General features: G+C 42.5%; 1 protein-coding gene across 1 annotated transcript in view; it reads right to left on the reverse strand.

Moving 5' to 3' along the window:
* The window catches only part of LOC109892477 (malignant fibrous histiocytoma-amplified sequence 1 homolog), a 38,643-nt gene that overhangs the window by 3,988 nt on the left and 8,086 nt on the right, over nucleotides 1–26,569 (reverse strand). The window lies entirely within an intron of this gene.

Below are 26,569 nucleotides of genomic sequence, written 5' to 3' on the forward strand. Positions count from 1 at the left end.
TCAGATTATGTCCATATAGGACTTGTTTTACTGTGGATATAGATACTTTTGTACCTGTTTCCTCCAGCATCTTCACAAGGTCCTTTGCTGTTGTTCTGGGATTGATTTGCACTTTTCGTACCAAAGTACGTTCATCTCTATGAGAAAGAATGTGTGTCCTTCCTGAGCGGTATGATGGCTGCATGGTCCCATGGTGTTTATACTTGCGTACTATTGTTTGTAAACATGAACTTGGTACTTTCAGACGTTTGGAAATTGCGCCCAAAGATGAACCAGACTTGTGGAGATCTACAATTCTTGGCTGATTTCTTTTGATTTTCCCATGATGTCAAGCAAAGAGGCACTGAGCTTGAAGGTAGGCCTTAAAATGCATCCACAGGTACACCACCAATTGACTCAAAATATGTCAATTAGCCTATCAGAAGCTTCTAAAGCCATGACATAATTTTCTGGAATTTTCCAAGCTGTTTAAAGGCACAGTCAACTTAGTGTATGTAAACTTCTGACCCCACTGTAATTGTGATACAGTGAATTATAAGTTAAATAATCTGTCTGTAAACACTGTTGGAAAAATTACTTGTGTCATGCACAAAGTAGATGTAGATGACCTAACCGACTTGCCAAGAAATTTGTGGAGTGGTTGAAAAACAAGTTTTAATGACTCCAACCTAAGTGTATGTAAACTTCCGACTTCAACTGTATATAATACTTAATTATCTAATTGACTGAAAGATTATTTATCCAGTGATATCAGGATATGGTGGATTTTGTACAGGAGCCCAAGTCAATGTTTTGCCAAGATTGAAAGAGATTTGATCTGTAAAAAAAAACAGTTCTTTATTTGTTCCCTAGATGGCGATTTGACTTCATTACCACTGATTTCCAGAGCCCACTCCAGAGCAAAATGAGCACAGTAACCACATGTTAAATTCCCTAGAGACCACTGGAGTGGAGGACTCATATTCATCAACTCATATTGAAAGGGTTTGTCATCATCAGCAAAATCACAAGGCACTGGCAGGTTGTTGGGAAATGTGTGTGTAAGTGAGAGAAAGAGCCTGTATGTGTGTGTTTGACTGTGAACGTGCATGTGTGTGTTAATTATACAATTTCCTGTACTCAAGACCGTTTCCTGACTACCAGCACAGAACAGGCAGACACCTCAGCAGTAGAGTGACTTCAGAAAGTATTCACACCCCTTTACTTTTTCCAAATTTTGTCGTGTTACAGCCTGAATTTAGTTTTATAAAATCAAGATTGTGTCACTGATCTACACACAATACCCCATAATATTAAAAAGTAATTTTGTTTGTAAAACATTTGACAAATGAATAAAAAAAATGAAAAAAAATGTCTTGAGTCAATTAGTATTCAATCCTTTTGTTATTGCAAGACTAAATAAGTTCAGGAGTAAAAATTTGCTTAACAAATCACATAAGTTGCATGGACTCATTCTGTGTTCAATAATAGTAGTTAACATGATTTTAGAATGACTACCCCATCTCTGTAACCCATACATACAATTATCTGTAATGTCCCTCAATCCAGTAGTCAATTTCAAGCAGGGATTCAAACCACAAAGATTTAGCAGGTGTAAAAAAAATGCTATAATAATAATAGTAATAATAATAAGCAGACGCTGATCCCTTTAAGCATGGTAAAGTTATTAATTAGGCCTTGGATGGTGTATCAATACACCCAGTCACTACAAAGATACCACCATCCTTCCTAACTCAGTTTCTGGAGAGGAAGGAAACTGCTCAGGAATTTCACCATGAGGCCAACGGTGATTTTAAAACAGTTAAGAGTTTAATAGTTGTGATATGAGAAAAATGAGAATGGATCAACAACATTGTAGTTACTCCACAATACTAACCTAAATGACAGAATGAAAAAAAGGTCTGTACAGAATACAAATATTACAAAACATGCATCCTGTTTGAAACAAGTAATACTGCAAAAAGTGTGGCAAAGAAATGTACTGTTTGTCCTGAACACAAAGCTGTTTGGGGCAAATCCAACACATCACTGAGTACGACTCTTCATATTTTCAAGCATAGTTGTGGTACATTATTTTATGGGTATGCTCATCATTGGCATGGACAAGGGAGTTTTTTTCCCCCTAGTCCTAGGAATACAGCTAAACACAGGCAGAATCCTAGAAGAAACCTTGGTTCAGTCTGCTTTCCAACAGACACTGGGAGACACATTCACCTTTCAGCAGGGCAATAACATCAAACACAAGGCCAAATCTACACTGAAGTTGCTTACCAAGATGACATTGAATGTTCCTGAGTGGCGTAGTTACAGTTTTGACTTTAATAGGATTGAACATCTATGGCAAGACTTGAAACATGCTTTCTAGCAATGATCAACAACCACCTTGACAGAACTTAAAGAATTGTATAAAGCCTAGTGGGCAAATATTGTGAAATCCAGGTGTGCAAAGCTCTTAGAGACAGAAAGACTCACATCTGTAATCTTTGCCAAAGGTGCTTCTAACATGTATTGTCCCAGGGAGGTGAATCCTTATCTAATCAAGATATATTTGTGCTTTATTTTGCATTTTTTAATAAATGTTAGAATTTGTCTTCCACTTTGACATTAGAGTATTTTGTGTAGATCGTTGACCAAAAGTTACAATTAAATCCATTTTAATCCCACTTTGTAACACAACAAAATGTTGAAAACGTCAAGGGGTGTGAACGTGTGAACGCCTTCCATTTATGGGAAAAACTAAAACACTAGTCTGTCTCACTAACAGGCTGTAGCCCTACAACCAGCGTGTTAAGTGAATGTCTAGAAAAACATGCCTGGCCTTCATTCCCTATCAAGGACCACTTCATATCCAACAAGCAACATGTCAAACAGGCTTCAGTTGTTGGTACATATATTTACTCATCTTCTTGATAACTAACAATTATTACCCATACACCTTAAGTAGTTTTGTTTAAATGGAGGGATCTCAGGGATTGACATTCAAGTCTAAAAGGCACACTTGCCCATCGGGCTAATTATGAGTATTTTTTGGTTGCCCGAAGATTATGATCACTTGCCCAAAAATATAAATGTGCTATTTACAGAAGTGCCATTATTGCCTGCTTTTCACCTACACATATGGGAGGAACCAGAAAGATCAGCAATGGAATGCTTTGTATTTTGGCTGTTATCAGTTTAAAAAAAATTGAGTAGGCTGAACTTGCCAGATTGCCATAAAATGTCCATCTTTCACTTAAACAATGGGGAGGAACCTGAAAGATCAGTTTTAGGCTACTGGAATTCTTTGCAATTTAGTTGTTTTCGCTGTTGGGTTTTTTTCCACTGTGTTTTTTTTTTGCAACCTTAGAGCAGGCTCAACTTGCGCGACTGCTTAGTTCACTAGGCAATATGGCAACCCTGAAAGACCTATTCCCTTCATTTCAGAACAATAGCAGGACCAGAGCAGGTGCAGCATGACTGAACAGAATAAGGAAAACAGCAAAAACCTAAAACAAACATCCCAATTCCTTCATCCTCTGCTGCATCCTTAATGGAAGGAAACTAGTTCTAAAAGTAGTCCTGAGTGGCACAGCCAGGGTTCCTCCAAACGCTGGCAGCCAGTCCACAACTTACAGGGTATGGAATGTTGTGCAGGAGTTTGTTTGTGATGCTGGGTATTGGTCTGATTGAGGCAGGCAGAAACAATAGGCTGTTACATCATTCGTCACTCAATAACATTACGGTCATCCCGCCTGGCTGCCTCCACCTCTGACAGTAATGCAGTGCAGCACATACTAAAGCCACGCACTGTCTGTACAAACAGTCTGACCACACACTGCTACTATAACCGGCTGGATCATGTACTCACATAGTGTTTTGAAGGCCATGAGAAAACAGTAGTTAAATCCTGTCAGTAATACTATGTCAATACATTCTATCATTATGCAAGGGTTTTATTATAACATCTCTGTTGCATGCTGGAAAGGTAAATCCAATCAATATTTTATAGAAAGAGAGAGAGAAAGACAAAGAGAGAAAGAGACAGGGCACAAAACAGAGCATAAGGAGAGAGAGGGAGAGAACATTGCATGCTACTTTTGCTGTGCAAGCTATACTCCCCTGTACCATGTTCAGAGCTCACATGGTTTTTATGGTTAAGCTATGGGAATGGATTAGGCCTCAATGTTAAACCCTTTTCCTTGGCTAAATACTGCTGCACCCCTCTTGTTATGAGCAAATCACAATTGGCACTAAAAACCTCTGTTAGGCATCTGCCTAGAGAGCTCACAGACCCATCACCAGGAGGATCTGGGCTTATCTGCTACAGACACAGATTGACCTGGATTCACTATCTGAAACCTCATATCCTCCAGACCTGCTGGATCAACAAACTGTAGCTCCAGTACGGTCTCATGGGCTGTCTGTGTGACTATGTCTGAGTGTCACCATGCTGTAAAACTAGAACCCTCGTAGCAACCCTATCCGAAAGGTAATGGGGATAGTTAGTTACCAAGGATATGGCTAGTTACCATGGTTGATATTTTCTCTGGTCTTGGTATTTCTAATTAATTTCAAGCGGTGTTCATTAATTTTTCTGTCTTTTGTCCTGGTTCTGAAACAATGGTGTTCGCACATATTTCCTACACTCAACAGCACAATGTACACTGAGTATACAAAACATCAGGAACACCTTTCTACTATTGCATTGCACCTCCTTTTGCCCTCAGAACAGCCTCAATTTGTCAGGTCATGGACTCTACACAGGGTCTTTCCACAGGAATGCTGGCCCATGTTGACTCCAATGCTTCCCACAGTTGTGTCAAGTTGGCTGGATGTCCTTTGAGTGGTGGACTATTCTTGATACACACAGGAAACTGTTCAGTGTGAAAAACCCAGCAGCGTTGCAGTTCATGACACACTCAAACCTGTGCCGGTCATGATATTTATTGTCCTGTTAAATAGGTGTGATTTGTACAGCATTTTGATTGTAGTGTTGCCGTACACTGTAAAACAGTCAATGTATAACATTAGTTTGCTATACAGGATGTCCTAACATGATGTATTAGTGGTTCCTTCCTGAGAATGTTGCTGGCTCCAGATCTCTCTGTGTGGAAATAGGGGGAGGGAGTCTGTTACAGGAAGCAGCACAGATGCTGAATAACACAGCCAGTTATCTCTGCCTCTTCATCTTGGTCAGAGAGAGTCAGACTGAGAACACTAGTCTCACCTTCATCACTGCTGACTGGGTGTCAGCTAGTAATGCAGTATGCAGACGGATAGAGGAATCGGTTACCCTGACATCAGGGACTAGGAATGTGCAATTCATCTCAACTCCCAATTCCCCCTCCTCACTGAAATATCATCAGCAGGCAGGTAGAATAATGAGCCTGTACATTCCTGTGCTACTGCTCTGCCCTGCTGGGCTTGATCTTCTGCCAGGCCCTCCATTTCTGCTCTTTCTCTCTTTAATTCTCCAGAGAGCTCTACCGCTGCCTCCATAAAAGGAAAACTGATATTTCTCCAGAATTGCTATAAAAAAGAGCCCTTTCCCTGTCTCTAAGAAAGTCCCAGTAGGATGCTGAACATGTTTGGAAATCCCTAAGAGTGTCACACCCTGACCTTAGAGATCCTTTTTATTCTCTATTTTGGTTAGGTCAGGGTGTGACTAGGGTGGGTAGTCTAGTTCTTTCATTTCTATGTTGGCCTGGTATGGTTCCCAATCAGAGGCAGCTGTCTATCGTTGTCTCTGATTGGGGATCATTTTTAGGCAGCCTTCTCCCACTGTTCTTTTGTGGGATCTTGTTTTTGTGTAGTGTCTGTGAGCACTCAATTTCTTCCCGTTTCGTTTTTTCTGTATTCTTTTGGTAAGTTTCTATAATTAAACATGTGGAACTCTACGCACGCTGCGCCTTGGTCCATTTATTCTAACAACGAGCGTGACAGAGTTTAGCTGAGAATGTCCACGTCTGATCCTTTCACAATGGACTCCAGAGGCCTCAGTACCTTCCCTTCCACTTCTCCTTCTTTTGTTTCCTGACATTAGCAGCATGGTCAGAGAGGGAGGGGGCAAAGAGGGTTTGGGGGTTGGAGGAGGGTGCTCATTTCAAAGAAGGCTATTGACAATGATCGATGACAATACACACAAAGAGATGGGTGGAGAAGAGGGACATGTTTCTGAGGGTGTCTGGCTCCATTACTTTCACTTTCATATGTCTTTCTCTGTACAGGTTGTTTCTGTAGGAAGATCAGATGTGTCACTTATGGTCAGCCCGTATCTCTGCAAAGGGAATGACCCCCAGCATCCAATCAACAGACTGATTTTACAGGCCTTGTCCTGTCTCCTCCATTCCTTCACAACGTCATCATTTTCCCAAGTTCCAATAAACATCGTCTGATTTTACACATTAATTTCCTCTTACTCATCTCATCCATAGGTTACATCATTATCCAATAAAACAGAGGGGTTCCCTCCCTCTTTCCACACTTCTTTTCACAGCTGCACTTCTCTCCCCAATGGTAGCTGAGAACTCAAAATCACACTAGCGTTTGAAGGAGCTCTTGATAAGCTCTTGATAAGATCGATACAAAGTTATTCACAGGGAAATTACTTGTCAGCTGTTCATTGGCAGTTACTTTGTCAGTAACTGTCAATGCCATGACAAAGCTGGTAGTGTGCCCAGGTCAGGCCTAAAGCAAACAGGGCTGCCAGCTAGCTGCCTTCTGCCCTGTCACTCCACATGAATGAGGGGAGAGAGGATAACTTTTACAGCTAACTCAACAGCCATGGATGAAAAACTACATCAAAACGAAGTTCACACAGAGAACAAACACACTGAGCATGTTACAGCCATATCCATAATCACCATTAAGGCAAAACAGGGCAGAGGGAGGGATTGGACAAAGAACAAAATATTATATTTGGTCTCAATACTGAAATCTGCTTAGATCACAGCAAAGGGATTTCAGGAACCAATTCCACAGTTTAATCCCCCAACCCCATGGATAATGGTCCTCGTGATAACATCTACACATGCCCCAGGCAGCCACACCCCTCTACTGCAGCATTACATGTGCCTGCCATAAGAGTAAACAGAGAAATTATTATTTTCTTAAAGCATGTCCACCTAAAGCATGTCCACACAAAGGAGAACATAACATTACACACCCCTACCAACCTCTGTCTGCCTACACAGCCTGCATCCCCCTCTCTCAACTGTCTGTCTGTCTGTCTGTCTGTCTGTCTGTCTGTCTGTCTGTCTGTCTGTCTGTCTGTCTGTCTGTCTGTCTGTCTGTCTGTCTGTCTGTCTGTCTGTCTGTCTGTCTGTCTGTCTGTCTGTCTGTCTGTGTTGGGGGGGACATGTTTAACTATACTTGTGAGGATCAGAAGTCCCCAAGAATAGTAAACAAACCATAAATTAGACCAACTGGGGACATTGACGGTCCACACAAGGAAAAAGGCTATTTAACAATTTACATTTTTAAGTATCGACGCATAGCAATTCGAATGATTCGGAGGTTCAAAACTCTAGTCTGCACTCAACTCTGCAGGAGTTGATGTACTTGGCAAAGCACACAATGGCCACACAATTGGAGAGGCTGTGCGTGTGTGTGAAAGAACCCCCACCGCCCAATCATCCATAAGCATGCACACTCACACACCTCTACACACACACCAGAGGAGGATCTCTACAAGCTCCTGTGTGCTAATTAGTCACACAGGACTGACTGCAGTTTCTGTTGAAACAGCCTGAATAAACAGCCTGAATAATCTGACAGGGAATCAACCTGTATACGGGATTCTCCACATCATGTACATCTTTGAAAATATATGAACTACAGATATCTAAGGCTGTGTTTAGAAAGGCTTCCCAATTCTGATGGTTTTTCCACTAATTGGTCTTTTGACCAATCACATCAGATCTTTTCACATCAGATCTTTTTCAGGGCTGATCTGATTGGTCAAGATTAGTAAGGGGGAAAAAATCCGAATTGGGCTGCCTATCTAAATGCAGCCTAAGAATGTCAGGTTTATGGACTCATGTCAGAAATGACCTCACTTTGTAACTGTCACGGTCGTCCTCCACTTCATCTGAAGAGGAGAGGCGAGATGGATCGGCGGACCAAAATGCGGCGTGGTATGTGTTCATCATTAATTTGAATAAAGAAAACACTGAACACTGAAACCCTATACAAAAACAATAAACGAAATAACAACCGTGAAGCTAATGCGAACTGTGCTGAAACAAGCAATCAACATAGACAATCACCCACAAACAAACAGTGCAACCCAGGCTACCTAAGTATGATTCTCAATCAGAGACAACTAATGACACCTGCCTCTGATTGAGAACCATACTAGGCCGAAACATAGAAATCCCCAAAATCATAGAAAAACAAACATAGACTGCCCACCCCAACTCACGCCCTGACCATACTAAATAATGACAAAACAAAGGAAATAAAGGTCAGAACATGACAGTAACACCTGGTGTGTTGCTTTAAATACTGCATTTGAACTAAGCCCCAGGAATACTGTTTATTGTGTTGTAATAACATCCTATAATAAACTATACCAATACAGTCCTAACAATCTATTACGTTTTCAGTGGTGCATTCAATAGTGCTGAGTGATTAGGGCTTTTTGAGGACGGCTCGGTTTTGTTTTGAATCGTAAAAAAATTATCATGTTTCCATAATTTTTGGGACATTAAATGCACTATAAATTGTGGGTTGAATTTCATAACAGAATAAAACAATTCATAAAAGTTCTATGATGGTAGTGAATGCCCATTACTGCTTATCACTTATTAACCATAATTTATACACATAACTTTAATATATGACTAATTTACCATGGCTAAGTGCTGTATCCATGTTGCCAGCCCTTAGTCTTGGTATATTGGTCATATACCACAAACACCTGAGGTACCTTATTTCTATTATAAACTGGTTACCAACGTAATTAGAACAGTCCAAATAAATGTTCTTTTTAGGGTGATTTATCAGGACAGACAAGACTAGCCTGTATCTCAACAACCTCAAATCGGTACATAAGATCACCTTTCACTTCTTCAGGTGAAGTGTCCTCTGTCCTGCAGTTCAACAGGCCCACACATGTCCCTCATCAGCAGCCTACCATTTGACACATTCACAGAGAAGTGAGGGAAAGACAAGTTCAGGTTGGCTGTACATAGTCAGATCAGTTCAGGTTATTCCTGTAAAGTAGATCAGTGTGACTCACACAGTTAGATCAGGAACTAAGGATGTTTAAATGTCAGAGTGTTGTTGAGACAGTGACCTTTGAGTTTCTAGTAAACAAATCAGACATCTTGGACAGTAGAGAAGACACAGCGCTTGGGTTGCTACCAGTCATGGGAGCACCCATGCAGCAGTGCCTGGTGTGGGCGTAAGTGAGCAGTGAGCGAGAGGGATGCAGAGGGCAGAGGACACAGCCAGCTGCTCTGAGATCACAACCAGGTGACAGCAGCTCGGTCAGAGGATTAGCACCACAGTGGGTTAAACAACAATAAGGCCAAGCACGTCACATGAAGCACCCGAGCCACACTAGTCACGATCAACACATTGCCAGACATTGACTGACATATAGCATTGTGCCACACACACACACACACACACACACACAAACAGAGAGAGAGAGAGAGAGAGCTTAGCAGCCTTCTAGTGGTCAGATGCAGTTGAGTCAGGGCTGTGCGCTAATGAGATTTCCACACAGGCAGCTAACTGCTCTGCCCACTCTGTACTGTATTGGTGAGAAGGCCCAGGCCCAGACAGAACAGTCAAATGTCTTAATGAAAACCACAGCCCCCTAATAGCTCTTTCTACTTTGCATAACACACATTTTTATCACTAGGGTCATTACCTGCATAATGAGGGTTTTAGATCACCAAACGCCCTGTTCTCTTCCTAGCCTGTCTGTGACAACGTCTGGTGTGGAAAGTACATTTTGGTCTGGGTAGCCTCAGCCAAGACCTACTCTGTCTCTGTTAACAATTCTGCAATCTGATTGCCTTTGGGTGTTGGGACTCGCTTTCCTTACCCGGCAAACGTACCACCAAAGCTTTCCACTTTTAGTTGCTGCGTCAAATTCGACCGCCACCTCAATGACTGACTATATTTGTTTATGAACAATGCACAGCGCCAGAAAGTGGGCTGGAGAATTACACAGAGTTTCCTTCTTAGGCCAGTCGATCAGAATTGACTAATTCCATGAGTTGACGTGATGGGGACAGGGTGACGAATTTGGTTGCCACCTGGGTTGGGGTCAATTTAATTTAAATTCCAGTCAATTCAGGAAGTACACTTAAATTCAAAATTAAATTCTGTTCAATGCTTTTCAACTACGAAAATTAGGAATTGGAATGTGGTTTACTTTCTGAATTGACTGGAATTTAAATGGAATTGACCCCAACCCTGGTGGCCACTAAATAAACATTTCCTACATTTGGGCTCAGATCAGCAGATTGCACAAACAGTAGTTTGTGACTTGGACTCATTCTACAGTGAGAGAAATCAGTCCAGAGGACATTTTAGAGGCTAAAATCTAAAACTGTGGATGACCAGACTCTTCACTGGATCAAACCAGGAGCTGGGAAATGACTAAAGGTTACACAGACATAGACTGGAGACACAACTATCTTAGAGACTGCTTAACAAAGAGAGACAGGAAGATATCGTGAACATTTTCTCAAACACGTTAAATTAGATTAAACTTGTTTGAACAGCGAGCGGCTCCTGCCTCCTGAAATGGATGGGCCCATAGCCTGAGGAATGTGTGTCCTACTTCTCTGTCAGAGGAGATGCCTAAAAATGACCCATTCAGGCCATTCAACAGAGGGTTGCCTTGGAATCTGTGGAGTTGGGCCTGCCCTGCAAACAGAAAGTGGCCCTGCAAAAACTCTAGGGACCTTTAAGATGGAGAGGGGAAGGTGTGTGTGTGTGTGTGTGGAGGGGGGGGGGGGGCTTCCAGCAGCACATTTGTGTTCAAGATGGCTGTGGTTAAAGTGGAGCTTAATCCAGGCAGGCAGAGAGGGGAGTTTAATCACAGGGGCATTATCCTGCATACAACTACACTAAAGAGAGGGGAGGAGGCGGCAGTAACATAGTGCAGACAGGCTCCTATCATAGCCAGGGTAGAAAAATGAGCTGAGATAAATATCAAATTAATACAAAAATTACTACATTACTCTTCTAGTCATCTGATGGCTATGGAAGGAGTCCTAGAAGACCATTATATTCTCCCCTGTACATTGCATTTGTATGTACTCAGAGACAGCTGCTGGTCATCTGCTCGGACAGTGGTGCGTGTACGCACGAGCGCACACGCTGCAGGGCCAGATGTTAACATCTGCTGATCTCCCTGCTGCAGCACAGCAGGCAGAGCAGCCCCAATGTGCTCCTCTCACTGAAGCTGTCCAATCACATTAAAATCAGACCACTCACACTGATGGGCCTGGCTGATAAGGATGACATAAGGCCCCAAATTACCATCATGTTGATTTTGAACTGACACAATCATGGATTTATTCTAAAGCAATGCTAATTAAGCAATAAGGCCAATATACCAGTTAAGGGCTGTTCTTATGCAAGACGCAATGCAGAGTGCCTGAATACAGCCCTTAGTCGTGGTATATTGGTCATATACCACAAACACCCGAGGTGCCTTATTGCCATTATAAACTGGTTACCAATGTAACTAGAACAGTAAAAAATAAATGTTTTGTCATACCTGTGGTATACCGTCTCATATACCACGACTGTCAGCCAATCAGCATTCAGGGCTCAAACCACCCAGTTTATAATTTACAGTAATGCACTTTTGGATATCTGTTTAACGCTGAGTTCTGTATATCGGCTTGTAGCATGGACAGATACGCAACAACGAAATGACTAAACATGGGTTTAACTTTGCCAATTGGTGACTGTATCACACAGGCAAATACACCATGTGACGTGACTATTAAATATGCCTCAGTCTGCCCCAGGAAAATGGGAGAGAATGTGAGAGAGATAGCGAGAGAGAGATTCCCTCTCCTAAATTAATGTAATGATTGTCCACTCGAGCAAAAAAGCTCATTTTTCCTGTGTCTTCTTTAGGGTAAAATCAAGAATGCTCACATTCAAATATAGCCTATATCAAAACATTACAAAGGAACACAGTTCAGTATCCTCTTAAAAATCAGCTAGAGCATTAGATATACATTAATTACATGGTAATATGGCAAAACATGAAAGAAACCATATATACACACACACAAAAGTATGTGGACACCCCTTAAAATGTGTGGATTTGGCTATTTCAGCCACAACCGTTGCTGACATGTATATAAAATTGAGCACACAGCAGTGCAATCTCCATAGACAAACATTGGCAGTAGAATGGCCCGTACTGAAGAGCTCAGTGACTTTCAACGTGGTACCGTCATAGGATGCCACCTTTCCAACATGTCAGTTCGCCAAATTTCTGCCCCGCTAGAGCTTCCCCGATTTATTGTGAAGTTGAAACGTCTAGTAGCAACAACGGCTCAGGTACGAAATGGTAGGCCACACAAGCTCACAGAACGGGACCACCAAATGCTGAAGAGTGTAAAAATCTGTAACGATGTGTGCTGAGAGTCGTGAACCAAGTTCAGGGAGTGAGTGTTTTAATAAATAAATGCAACATAGTACAAAATAAGAAACACGAAAACTACACAGACATCACACAGGAACAGAAACAATAATTGTATTTCACCTTTATTTAACCAGGTAGGCTAGTTGAGAACAAGTTCTCATTTGCAACTGCGACCTGGCCAAGATAAAGCGTAGCAATTTGACACATACAACAACACAGAGTTACACATGGAATAAACAAAACATACAGTCAATAATACAGTAGAACAAAAGAAAACAAAAAGTATATATACAGTGAGTGCAAATGAGGTAAGTTAAGGAAATAAATAGGCTATGGTGGCAAAGTAATTACAATATAGCAGTTAAACACTGGAATGGTAGATCAGCAGAAGATGAATGTGCAGGTAGAGATACTGGGGTGCAAAGGATCAAAATAAATGAATAAATACATACCAGTATGGGGATGAGGTAGGTAGATAGATGGGCTGTTTACAGATGGGCTATGTACAGGTGCAGTGATCTGTAAGCTGCTCTAACAGCTGGTGCTTAAAGCTAGTGAGGGAGATGTGAGTCTCCAGCTTCAGAGATGTTTGCAATTCGTTCTAGTCATGGGCAGCAGAGAACTGGAAGGAAAGACGACCAAAGGAGGAATTGGCTTTGGGGGTGACCAGTGAGATATACCTGCTGGAGCGAGTGCTACGAGTGGATGCTGCTATGGTGACCAGTGAGCTGAGATAAGGCGGGACTTTACCTAGCAGAGACTTGTAGATAACCTGTAGCCAGTGGGTTTGGCGACGAGTATGAAGCGAGGGCCAACCAACGAGAGCGCTCAGGTCACAATGGTGGGTAGTGTATGGGGCTTTGGTGACAAAATGGATGGCACTGTGATAGACTGCATTCAGTTGGTTGAGTAGAGTGTTGGAGGCTATTTTATAGATGACATCACCGAAGTCGAGGATCGGTAGGATAGTCAGTTTTACGAGGGTATGTTTGGCAGCATGAGTGAAGGATGCTTTGTTGCGATATAGGATGCCGATTCTAGATTTAATTTTGGACTGGAGATGCTTAATGTGAGTCTGGAAGGAGAGTTCACAGTCTAACCAGACACCCAGGTATTTGTAGTTGTCCACGTATTCTAAGTCAAAGCCGTCCAGAGTAGTGATGCTGTACGGGCGAGCAGGTGCGAGCAGTGATCGATTGAATAGCATGCATTAAGTTTTACTTGCGTTTAAGAGCAGTTGGAGGCCACGGAAGGAGAGTTGTGTGGCATTGAAGCTCGTCTGGAGGTTAGTTAACACAGGGTCCAAGGAGGTGCCAGAAATATACAGAATGGTGTCGTCTGCATAGAGGTGGATCAGAGAATCACCAGCAGCAAGAGCAACATCATTGATGTATACAGAAAAGAGAGTCGGCCCGAGAATTGAACCCTGTGGCACACCCATAGAGACTGAACAACAGGCCCTCCGATTTGACACACTGAACTATATCAGAGAAGTAGTTGGTAAACCATGCGAGGCATTCATTTGAGAAACCAAGGCTGTCGAGTCTGCCAATAAGAATGTTGTGATTGACAGAGTCGAAAGCCTTGGCCAGGTCGATGAATACGGCTGCACAGCGTGGCTGAGGTGCACCCATGACCAGCTCTGAAACCAGATTGCATAGCAGAGAAGGTATGGTGGGATTCGAAATGGTCAGTAATCTGTTTGTTAACTTGACTTTCGAAGACCATAGAAAGACAGGGTAGGATAGATCATCGGTCTGTAGCAGTTTGGGTCTAGAGTGTCACCCCCTTTGAAGAGGGGGATGACTGTGGCAGCTATCCAATCTTTGGGAATCTCAGACGATACGAAAGAGAGGTTGAACAGGCTAGTAAATAGGGGTTGCAACAATTTTGGCAGATAATTTTAGAAAGAGGTCCAGATTGTCTCGCCTGGCTGATTTGTAGGGGTTCAGAATTTGCAGCTCTTTCAGAACATCAACTATCTGGATTTGGGTAAAGGAGAAATGGTGGGGGCTTTGGTGGGGTGCTGTGGAGGGTGCCGGGCAGTTGAGCGGGTAGGGGTAGCCATGTGGAAAGCATGGCCAGCCGTAGAGAAATGCTTATTGAAATTCTCAATTATTGTGGATTTATCGGTGGTGACAGTTTTCCTAGCCTCTGAGCAGTGGGCAGCTGGGAGGAGGTGCTCTTATTTTCCATGGACTTTCCAGTGTCCCAGAACTTTTTTGAGTTAGTACTACAGGATGCAAATTTCTGTTTGAAAAAGCTTGCCTTAGAAAAGCTAACTGCCTGTGTATTTTTGATCCTAACTTCCCTGAAAAGTTGCATATCACGGGGGCTATTCAATGCTAATGCAGAACACCACAGGATGTTTTTGTGCTGGTCAAGGGCAGACAGGTCGGGAGTGAACCAAGGACTATATCTATTCCTAGTTCTACATTTTTTGAGAGGGGCATGCTTATTTAAGATGGTGACGAAGGCACTTTTAAAGAATAGCCAGGCATCATCTACTGACGGGATGAGGTCAATGTCATTCCAGGATACCCCGGCCAGGTCGATTAGAAAGGCCTGCTCGCAGAAGTGTTTCAGGGAGCATTTGACAGTGATGAGGGGTGGTCGTTTGGTCGCAGACCCATTACGGATGCAGGCAATGAGGCAGTGATTGCTGAGATCTTGATTGAAAACAGCAGAGGTGTATTTAGAGGGCGAGTTAGTTAGAATGACATCTATGAGGGTGCCCGTGTTTACTGATTTGGGGTTGTACCTGGTAGGTTCATTGATAATTTGTGTGAGATTGAGGGCATCAAGCTTAGATTGTAGGATGGCCGGGGTGTTAAGCATGTCCCAGTTTAGGTCACCTAGTAGCACGAACTCAGAAGATAGATGGGAGGCAATCAATTCACATATGGTATCGAGGGCACAGCTGGGGGCAGAGGGAGGTCTATAGCAAGCGGCAACAGTGAGAGACTTGTTTCTGGAAAGGTGAATTTTTAGAAGTAGAAGCTCGAATTGTTTGGGTACAGACCTTGATAGTAAGACAGAACTTCTTTGCTGTAGATTGCAACACCGCCCCCTTTGGCAGTTCTATCTTGGTGGAAAACTTTATAGTTAGCTATGGAGATTTCAGGGTTTTTGGTGGTTTTCCTAAGCCAGGATTCAGACACGGCTAAGACATCTGGGTTGGCAGAGTGTGCTAAAGCAGTGAGTAAAACAAACTTAGGGAGTAGGCTTCTAATGTTAACATGCATGAAACCAAGGCTTTTACGTTTACAGAAGTCAACAAATGAGAGCACCTGGGGGGTGGGAGTGGAGCTAGGCACTGCAGGACCTGGATTAACCTCCACATCACCAGAGGAGAAGTAGGATAAGGGTACAACTAAAGGCTATACAAACTGACCGTCTAGCACGTTTGGAAACAGAGTAAAAGGAGTAGGTTTCTGGGCACGATAGCATAGATTCAAGGCATAGTGTACAGACAAAGGTAAGGTAGGATGTGAGTACATTGGAGGTAAACCTAGGCATTGAGTAATGATGAGAGAGACAGTCTCTAGAGATGTTTAAACTAGGTGATGTCATCGCACATGTAGGAGGTGGAACAACATGGTTGGTTAAGGCATATTGAGCAGGGCTAGAGGCTCTACAGTGAAATAAGACAGTAATCACTAACCAGGACAGTAATGGATGAGGCATATTGATAGTAGAGAGAGGCATGCGTAGCCAAGTGAACATATGGGTCCAGTGAGTGGTTGGGTTGGCTGGGGACAAGGCGATTCAGACAGTTAGCAGGCCGATGCTAACAAGCTAACAGTTAGTAGGCCGGGGCTAAACAAGCTAGCAGCTAGTAGACCGGGGCAAGCTAGCAGTTAGCAGGCCGGGCTAGCAAGCAAGCAGTTAGCAGGGGCTAGCAGTTAGCAGACCGGGCAGGCAAGCTAGCAGTTAGCAGACCGGGCCCGCGAGCTAGCAGTTAGCAGACCGGGTTAGCAAGCAAGCAGATAGCAGGGACTAGAAAGTTAGCCTTTGGGGGACGTCGCGATGGGGGTAAGTCTGATTTTGCCTCTTCGTGCGGTGACGCCGATAGATCAGTCGTGGAATTAGTAGGGTTCCAAGTAGCTCTAGGTAGCTAGCAGGCCTAGCTGGTTAGCATAATGGGCCTTCAGCAGGCGTCGCGCCTGAGGGGCCTGTTGGAGTCCTCGGGCATATTATGTCGGTATTCCAGTCGTAGCGGATCTGCGGGGTTCCATGCCCCGTACCGGCTGTAGAAGGGGTCCGGATATTGTAGCCCAGGAGTATGCGTCGGTGGTAGCACAGGAGCCCTGGCCGGGCTAGCTTCAAGCTAATTGGTGCTTGCTCTGGGATGGAAACGCTAGCCAGGAGTAGTCATCCGGCATTGCGGTTAGCTAGTTGTGAAGATCCAGATGAAAATGTTAAGTTTGCAGTAGGAATCCTGGGATAAAAATAATAGGTCCGTTATGCTCTGGTTAGAGTCACATTGTTCGAATTGGCGAGAGCTTTCCGAGCTAAAGGTTAGCTGATGACCGCTGGCAATGGTTTGCTGACTGATAGCTGGTAGTTAGATGGCTAGTTTCAGTTGAGGGATTCCAGATCCGAAGTAAATATAAATACTTTAGAAAAAAAGCAGATCCACACTACATTGGGTGAGGTCGGGTTGCAGGAGAGTATTTAGATGTTGAGGTAGCAAAATATTTTAAAAGATATGCGAAGAAAAAGATGTAAATGATATATACAAGGGACAGGACAAAGACGTCTGACTGCTACACCATCTTGGATTGTATGCCTGGAGAAGGAACCAAAGGGAGTGACATATATAGGGAAGGTAATCAGGGAAGTGATGGAGTCCAGGTGAGTCTGATGATGCGCAGGTGCGTGTAAAGGTGACAGGTGTGCACCATAACGAGCAGCCTGGTGACCAAGAGGCCGGAGAGGGAGCACACGTGACACTCACTACCGAGTTCCAAACTGCCTCTGGAAGTAACGTCAGCACAAAAACTGTTCGTCGGGAGCTTCATGAAATGGGTTTCCATGGCCAAGCAGCCGCACACAAGACTAAGATCACCATGCACAATACCAAGTGTCGGTTGGAGTGGTGTAAAGCTCCCCGCCATTGGACTCTGGAGAAGTGGAAACGCTTTCTCTGGGGAGATAAATCACGCTTCACCATCTGACAGTCCAACTAACTAATCTGGGTTTTACGGATGCCAGGAAAACACTACATGCCCCAATGCATGTTTGGTGGAAGAGAAATAATGACCAGGGGCTGTTTTTCATGGTTCGGACTAGGCCCCTTAGTTCCAGTGAAGGGAAACGTTAAGGCTACAGCATACAATTACATTTTAGAAGATTCTGTGCTTCCAACATTGTGGAAACAGTTTGGAGAAGGCCTTATCCTGATTCAGGATGACAATGCCCCCGTTAACAAAGCGAGGTCCATACAGAAATGGTTTGTCAAGATCGGTGTGGAAGAACTTGACTGGCCTGCACAGGGCCTTGACCTCAACCCCATCAAACACCTTTAGGAGGAATTTGAACGATGACTACGAGCCAGGCCTAATCGGCCAACATCACTGCCCGAGCTCACTAATGTTCTCGTGGCTGAATGGAAGCAAGTCCCTGCAGCAATGTTCCAACATCTAATGGAAAGCCTTCACATAAGAGTGGAGACTGTTATTGCAGCTAAGGGGGGACCAACACCATATTAATGCCCATGATTTTGGAATGAGATGTTCGACGAGCAAGTGTCCACATACTTTTGGTTGTGTATTGTATATCTGCCAATTGTGAAAATCAACCAACAGTAGAACCTACAACAGTGGAGTTCATAAAACAGAAGGGCTCCTAAAAAAGCTGTCCATGCCTGGGGGGTGGGGGGGTTACCACTCCAGGGGATCATTGTCCGAAGGGGGCTTGAACAGGCTGTGGATGGAATGCTGCTGAACAGCCCTTTGTATTAATTAGCAGCTAACAGTAGCTAGGTTATTATGGTCATTAAAACAGACATCCTGCTCATCTCTGCAATGCTTCCCATCCCCCACCACATAAACACACAAATATATACACTGACTGGTTGGGTATAAAGTGGATTCATTTATCGTTTCTCATGCAGAGCTGAGTAATAGACAGGAGGACCGTACTCAGTACAAAAAACCTAGTAGAAGGTTCAATTAAACCGAAACGGTGCTGTTCTGAACAACCAGTTAAAAAATGGGGAGGGGTTAGGTTGTGGGTTAGGGCTGGGCAATATGGCCAAATATTATATCATATCACGGTATTTAAAGAAATTGGACGGTATGATGGTATTTTCTGTTTTCGAATAATAAAAGTTGTACATTTGCTTTATGAGTAGTGACTGATCCTAGGGTGGCAACACATACATTCTAAGTGATTTCATTGAGTCTTTCTCCATTCTGATTGTTTTATACAAATTTCAGCACTTTTATAATTTCTGCATTTCCTTCACTCAATTGCAGTGGTGGAAAAAGTACCCCATTGTCATACTTGAGTAAAAGTAAGGATACGTTAATAGAAAAGTACTCAAGTAAAAGTCACCCAGTAAAATACTACTTGAATAAAAGTATAAAAGTATTTGGTTTTAAATATACTTAAGTATCAAAAGTAAATGTAATTAATACAATGTTCTTTAGTATCAAAAGTAAAAGTATAAATAATTTCAAATTCCTTATATTAAGCAAACCAGATGGCACCATTTAAAAAATATATTTCTTAATTTACAGATAGCCAGGGGCACACTCCAACACTCAGACATAATTTACAAACAAAGCATTTGTGTTTCGTGAGTCCTCCAGATCAGAGGCAGTAGACAACCAGGGATGTTCTCTTGACAAGTGTGTGAATTGGACCATTTTCCTGTCCTGCTAAGCATTAAAAATGTACTTTTAGGTTTCAGGGAAAATGTATGGAGTAAAAAGTACAGTATTTTCTTTAGGAATGTAGTGAAGTAAAAGTAAAAGTTGTCAAAAATAAAAAATTGTAAAATACAAAAAATAACAACTTAAATAATAAAAAATAACAACTTAAGTAGTACTTGAAAGTATTTTTACTTAAGTACTTTACACCACTGCTCAATTGAGAATTTCCACACTGCCACGTAGGGCTGAACAATATGGGCAAATAATCTAGGACTTGTTTTTAATTAACCAAATGTTGAAATTGAAATTTGACTTGCGAATTAAAGAAAAACTGTTGGAATCATGGAAACAGAATGACTATTCTAATTCTATAGCACTTTGAATACAGTGCTGTTTGAGATGACAATGAATTAAAATACCAGGGAGGAGTTATTGTGACAGGGTAGGAACTAAAGTGTTGATAAGTGTTTCCTAGGGTACCCTATAAGCTTTGGCTACATTGCATGTTTTCACTTAGCTACTTCATGTAGCTAACATATTCTTGCTTTGCATATTCCTCTTTGATTTAGAAGATACTGTTGCACAAACAACATGCTGATATAGGTCTACACCATCACTGGTATAATCAGGCTGCATTAGCTAGCTACGTTTGCTCTTACTCTGTACATTTATTAGCTCGATAGCTAGCTATTAGCGGCTAGCAATCTCACAAGATTTAGGGCAACTTGCTAAGAAAAGACAAACTAGCTGTTTGCTGATGTAAGAAACACAAACTAATAGTGTCATTACAGAACGCTAGTGGATTTATATTAAGAAGCAAAGTGAAAACAGCATTGTTGTCATCCACATTGTTGCATGTGCTGCATTGACCATGCAGACTGAACGCAAGTGTCTCGTGGTTGAGGAACATCAAATGTGCTCCTTGAGTGACAGGGGGCGTGGCTAGGTCTGTGTGGAAAGCGGCACGGAGAGAAAGAGTGACTCAAGTAGTGAGGTAAACTATAAAAATTGACATTACACATGGAGTATCACATTTAAACAAACCAAGCATTCAAATACCGGTATAGAAGGTAAAAACCCAAACCGGGTCCCTGCATCAATACCGGTATATCATAAAATACTGTAACGACCCTGGGTTTATAAGCGAGGAAATCGATTCTGCCGCACGAGCATGCTTTTGTGGCACAGTCGATAGCGTGCCGGACCTCGGGCTCGAAGGTCGAAGGTTCGAGACCTGCTCCCTGCTGTTTCATTACAATACGGTATACCGCCCAGTCCTATTGTGGGACTGGGCTCATTGCTTCAAGCCACACCCCTCCACACCCATCACCCCGTGCAAATGTACCTCAAAGTCTGTTCAATAGTGTTGAAGAAGGTTTTGAGGAAACGCACCCCAGGCAAGGCAATCTGCCAGGAACTGATCTGAGTCCTGCTTCCTTTTCCTTCGTCCTCCCCACAGCTCTACGTCCTCAACCTTTCCCTTGACACCACATCCTCAAATTCAAGGATCTATCTCAGCGGCTCTGCCCAAGCCAAGATGGAGGAAAACACAATCTGATCTTGAACTCTGTATTCTTCACCGTGCCACTGCTTCACTTGACTTTACTGGCCTGGCAGACCAGGAACAACACAAGTTATACAGCTGAATAATATTCAAAAGCAGCAATTCAGGTCTAGTGCTCATGCTCCATCCAAGACTGTCTGACCAATGGTCCATTTCCACTATTACTATCAGTTCCAGATCTCTGACCACGTCTGATCGGAAGGAAAGCCTGAAGGTGCAGGGCTATAAACAGGAGTGCCCTAATTTAATTTCCAGACACCATTTCTCATTCAAGGTAGACAATGGCATGACAAATTCAAATAAGAACTTCTAGGAAAACTCAAAGTTTTAGCCTTGATGGCTTTGTTCATTTCATATTCATTCAACACATTCAGGATTTTGACTGATGCTAGTGGGCAAAGGGGGAAACACATGTTGAAAGGGATTTGATATCATTCATAACACAAAACGAAGGCTGGCAACCAGGCTTCCAGAACCCATAGATTATGAATACAGCAACACCACTATCTTCGCACAGGATTGTGGATGAAAATAACTCTGCAAGGAATGCTGGATTCACTCAAAAATCTATTGACTAGAAACTGTGGCAGTGCCTCTGTGGTAACAACGCAAGCGTTCAGTAGCTGCAGTGGTGGGACGAGCATCTAGCAGCAGTGTCGCTGTGGTTGTAAGGCCAGTGTTTATACATGTGGTTTCAAACTCTAGCCAGCCTCTTGGCTGTACACTATAACAGTCCACTCCAGACCATTTTCAGCCCAGCAGCATTTCGCTACACTCACATTAACATCTGCTAACCATGTGTATGTGACAAATAAAATTTGATTTGATTTGAGTACTGTAGATGTGTTCTGGGAGGAATACACAGTAATCACAGCAACATAGCAAGTAAGTTAAGTCAAGTCATTATTTTGTATTCTTATTTGTTAAGAAAATTAATCTTGACAGACTAAGTCAAGAAAAACAAATCTAGACTTTTGTGGCCAAACATTTCAAGAGTCTATGCAAAGATTGTATTACAATATACTGACTCAGCCATAGAAAAACAACAGTATTCGATATAGTAGATAGAAAATAGCCTTTTCTGTCCATCTGGGAGATGTATGTAAGCCAATCTTTTTTAGAAGAATCCTTTATTCACCTCTTTCACCTCAGACATCATGTCTCCACCCACCCCATTGGTGTACTGCCTATGTGATGAGGTCAGGCTCCCAGGTGACCATTGACATCATTGCCTCTGTGGTCCTACAGAATAGAAGCTGTGAACCAATTCCACCCCCACGACCACCGTCTCAGCCACGTCTGAGAGATAATGCAGCAGACAGGCTTACTGCTTTCAACTCCAGGCAGATTTCATACAGCAAAATAAAAAAACAAGTAGAAAATCTGAAAAACAACATTTAGAGCAGACTAAACCATCCAAATCCTGCAGCAACTCCCAGAACTAATTTAGCTCACTGGTATCTCATCTACCTAAGCAGTGTCATTCAGTGTCCGTGTGTGGTTGAGAGGACAGGAATTATTCTTCAGGCTCTCAGACAGATATTTAGCTCCTAGCTATAGCACGAATGAGATATACTTTAAAGGTAGAAAATAAGAACATTTCAGCATGAGCTGTACAGGAAGACAATCTTAGTAGGTACACCTATGCTGCCCTATTTAACTCTATGTAAGGTCATCAGAGGACCATATTTACTGAGAGATGTCTATAAGACCATTACCCATATGATGGCTACAGAGTTAAAAACAAAGCAAAACGGCCTAATCTTCTTTCATGTCAACAGCTCATTCATGTCACACACAGACATACACAAACACACACAGAGAAAGACAACTCAGAAGGTCACAGCAGCACGAGCGGAAATATGAGCTATATCCTTTTCACTTCCAGGCTTGTCCCCGAGCCAGGAAACTCAAAACATCTGAACCTCTCCATCAATACAGAAGCTCCCCCAGGTTTTCTGCCACTAATATGATGGCTACAGGTAACTGCCAAAATAATGGAAACACAAGTAAATGAGGGATACAAAGTATATTGAAAGCAGCTGCTTCTACACCTGTGTGGTTCCTGAGGTAATTAAGCAATTAACATCCCATCATGCTTAGGGTCATGTATAAAAATGCTAGGCAGGCCATTATTTTGGCTACGTCCCCATAGAAGGACATTGCCCGCATCCATAGGGCACGAGTGGTCACTGAATGATTTGATGAGCATGAAAACAATGTCAACCATATGCCATGGCTGTCTCGGTGATCAGATCCCAACCCATTTGAATGCATGGGAGATTCTGGAGCAGTGCCTGAGACAGCGCTTTCCACCATCATCAACAACAAAAAATAAAAATGAAGGAATTTATTGTGGAATAATGGTGTCCAATCCCTCCAATAGACTTCCAGACACTTGTAGAATCTATACCAAGGTGCATTGAAGCTGTTCTGGCTTGTGGTGGCCCAACGCCCTATTAAGACACTATTTTGGTGATTCAGAGGGGTTGGTTAAATGCGGAAGACACATTTCGGTTGAATGCATTTGGTTGTACAAGTGACTAGGTATACTTTTCCCTTTCCTTTATTTTGGCAACCTTTATGTCTCTGCCTCAACAGTTGTGATTGACCCACATTCACTAGATATAACAACTAAACATTAATGTAGGCCCTTCAACAGCATACCAAGTTAGTATTAATCAATACTCTTCACTTCATGTGTATTTGTAGTCTAGTCTGTGAACTCTCAGATCTCCAGTCCCTGGAACTTTCCCAAAAACAGCTTTACTTTGGTTGTGAGATTCTGGCTCATTCTGCCAGAGTTCCTTGTGCTTGGCAGTTACTGTGTGGCAACAACCATCCCCAGCCTGGAGTCTGTCTCCTCCTGACCCTGCAATCAGTCCTTGGCCAGAGTGTCTGAGCTGTGTCATTTCCCAGCACTTCCACCAGCAGAATGTTTTTATTGGTAAAACACTCAGTCATAACCAGCTGGGAAGTCCCAGCTCAAGAGCTTGCAAGAGACTGACAGACAGGATTTCAATTTTTGCCTCATTAATACTCTCTGTATTGCCAATCCATGTAATCAATAAAGCTACTGGTACTGACAGCTACATATTCCTCAAGATTTCTAAATGTGGTTTGCTCAATTTACAAACAATAAAACTTAGCCGATCCTGACATCTTCTCTGTGATTCCTGTGACAGGTATTAATGTTGTGACTTGTCTTACTTTCTCTTGGAGGCCTTTGGTTACATTGGCAACACACACCCATAAAATGAGACACAGTCTTCTATGGCTCCTGGGGTAAAGCACACCAAGTTATCTTAAGTTGGCCTAAGCTTTTTCAGGATATTCCCCAGGGGATGTACGGAACCTGTAAGAAGCCCAATTAAAATGTCTGCCATGTGGTGAGAAAACAATACATGATGACTGTATGACTGATCTATGCTCCTAGATGGAAGAGGATAGACTAAGACTGTAATAACTAGCAAGCAGGGAGCCCTAGGGGCATGTATGACTCCGCGCTATTCATACTCAGAAAACGGCGAGCTCTTCCACAGTAAAAAGACTCCAGTTTTCATATTCACTTCAACAAAAAAAAGGTATCAGGTCAGAATTAAACTAAAATAGTGTCCAAACAAATGTTCCAGTGAACGGAGTTGTCTTCATACCATTGTTACTGGGCAGGCAGCCTCAAGTCTTTCAGCCAATCGCATCTCTTTCATAATACAAAAGAGTGCAGCAATTAAACAGGAAAAACTGTCTAACTATTATACCACTAAAGGTGTGGGAGGAGGAGGCTGTGAGGCTACACTATGTAAATAGCTTTAGGGTAAATGGCTTTTGTGTTTGTTTCTGTGTGTGTACGTGTGTGATTGTATCTATGTGACTATGAGTGTGTTTTCTGTGATTATCTAACCATCTCACCTTTGCCTTCTTGGCCAGTCACCTGCAGGACACTTCTCACTAGCGGCCTAATCCTATCAGATCTCCTAACTGGATCAGAGGAGCTTCCTCAGCGGTAGTGAGTCAAAGAGAGGAAAGTGCTCAAGGATTCACCTGGATCCCTGCCCCTCAACTGTAGGCTATACTTCAACCTGGTAACCACAAAGTCAAAAGGACAAGGACATAAATATGATTTCAAAAGAGTTGTTTTACCCAAAAGACCAGCCTCTTACATATCCTACTTTGAAGTTGCACCTTTTTTTTGAAAAGCAACAGTGATATGTCAGAAAATACACCATGGTATGCCAATGAAATGCATCTATGTTGGTTAACATCTTGGGATGTAATTGCACCATTTATGCTAAGTAGTTCACAGGTTGTCAAGCTGATATGCCAGCGGGCCAAATATATTTGTTGCAATGTTACTGTACAGCTATTCTCAGAGTATTAAGCAGTTGGCCAGGCAGTGAGCAGGTTGTGGTATTGTACTGGAAAAGGGCAGACCGTGGGCGTCCAGCCAGAGATCAGGTTCTGGTTTCTCACACGTCTCCCACTCAGGGTCGACTGACGGCAGCTCGGATACCTGCACACACACACACACACACACTTTGATCTGCTCGGTTTTTCAGAAACATATACCGTACCTCCAGCAAAGCTCCAGGGCATGTCCTCAGCAGGGTTTCCGTTATTTTAGTTTTTGAAAAGCCGATAAATAAAACTTCCACTGACCAATTTTCCCATTGAGAAATAATGTTTTTTTGCCTATTCATTGATGGAAATATGTATATTTAACCAGTCATACTTATCGGTCTATGGGTTCATTTGTATAATTTAGTGGAATTAAATTGCTGCGTGTGTATATATATTCGTTATGCAACTTATCACACATACACAGCATACAGATACAGCGCCTTTGAGCGGAAAATCTGTCTGACAGCGTTTTTATGAACCCAATCATTGCACAACAATTCTAAAACTGCAATTGTGTGTTAAAAATAGTTTTGATGGCCACGATTAAAAAGAGATACTACTTTTAGGCCCATTTCTCAACCGGTAGAATAACTGAAGCACACTTCCAATTCGCCATTGAAATGCAAAGGCAGGCTTCATCAGTAACCTATTTCTCTCATGTACTTTGACACCAGTGTTTTCCTGCTAATTGTATTATTAAACTAACATTTCCACGTAGACTATGGCCTTGTGAGCATTGCTGTGCTTATAATGTGAAGAACTAATAGTTGATCAACATTTTAAGCTAAAATGTTCTGATCGGTTGCATCAGACTCATTGCTTTTTAACTTTTTTTATGTAGCCTAGGCCTACTGGTTGTATGAATTTAGGTTCTATCGTCCCACAACTGTCCCAGAGTCTGTCTGGAATAGGCTATTTCTTTCTCGACAAGCTGACCAATAGAATAGGTCAACTTTTCTACTGTGGGAGAATAGTAGATTGATGTAGGCTAGTGATTTTGTTGTTCATTACTCATGTTGTTGACCGAGGGAAAGTAAATGTGGACAGTTACGCTAACATCTTCGAAGTCCGCATCAGAATTCAGTAAAACGGGCGCACTTTGTTACATCCTCGACT

This window comes from Oncorhynchus kisutch, linkage group LG6 (assembly GCF_002021735.2).
Source record: "Oncorhynchus kisutch isolate 150728-3 linkage group LG6, Okis_V2, whole genome shotgun sequence".
In the NCBI taxonomy this organism is placed as follows: Eukaryota; Metazoa; Chordata; class Actinopteri; order Salmoniformes; family Salmonidae; genus Oncorhynchus; species Oncorhynchus kisutch.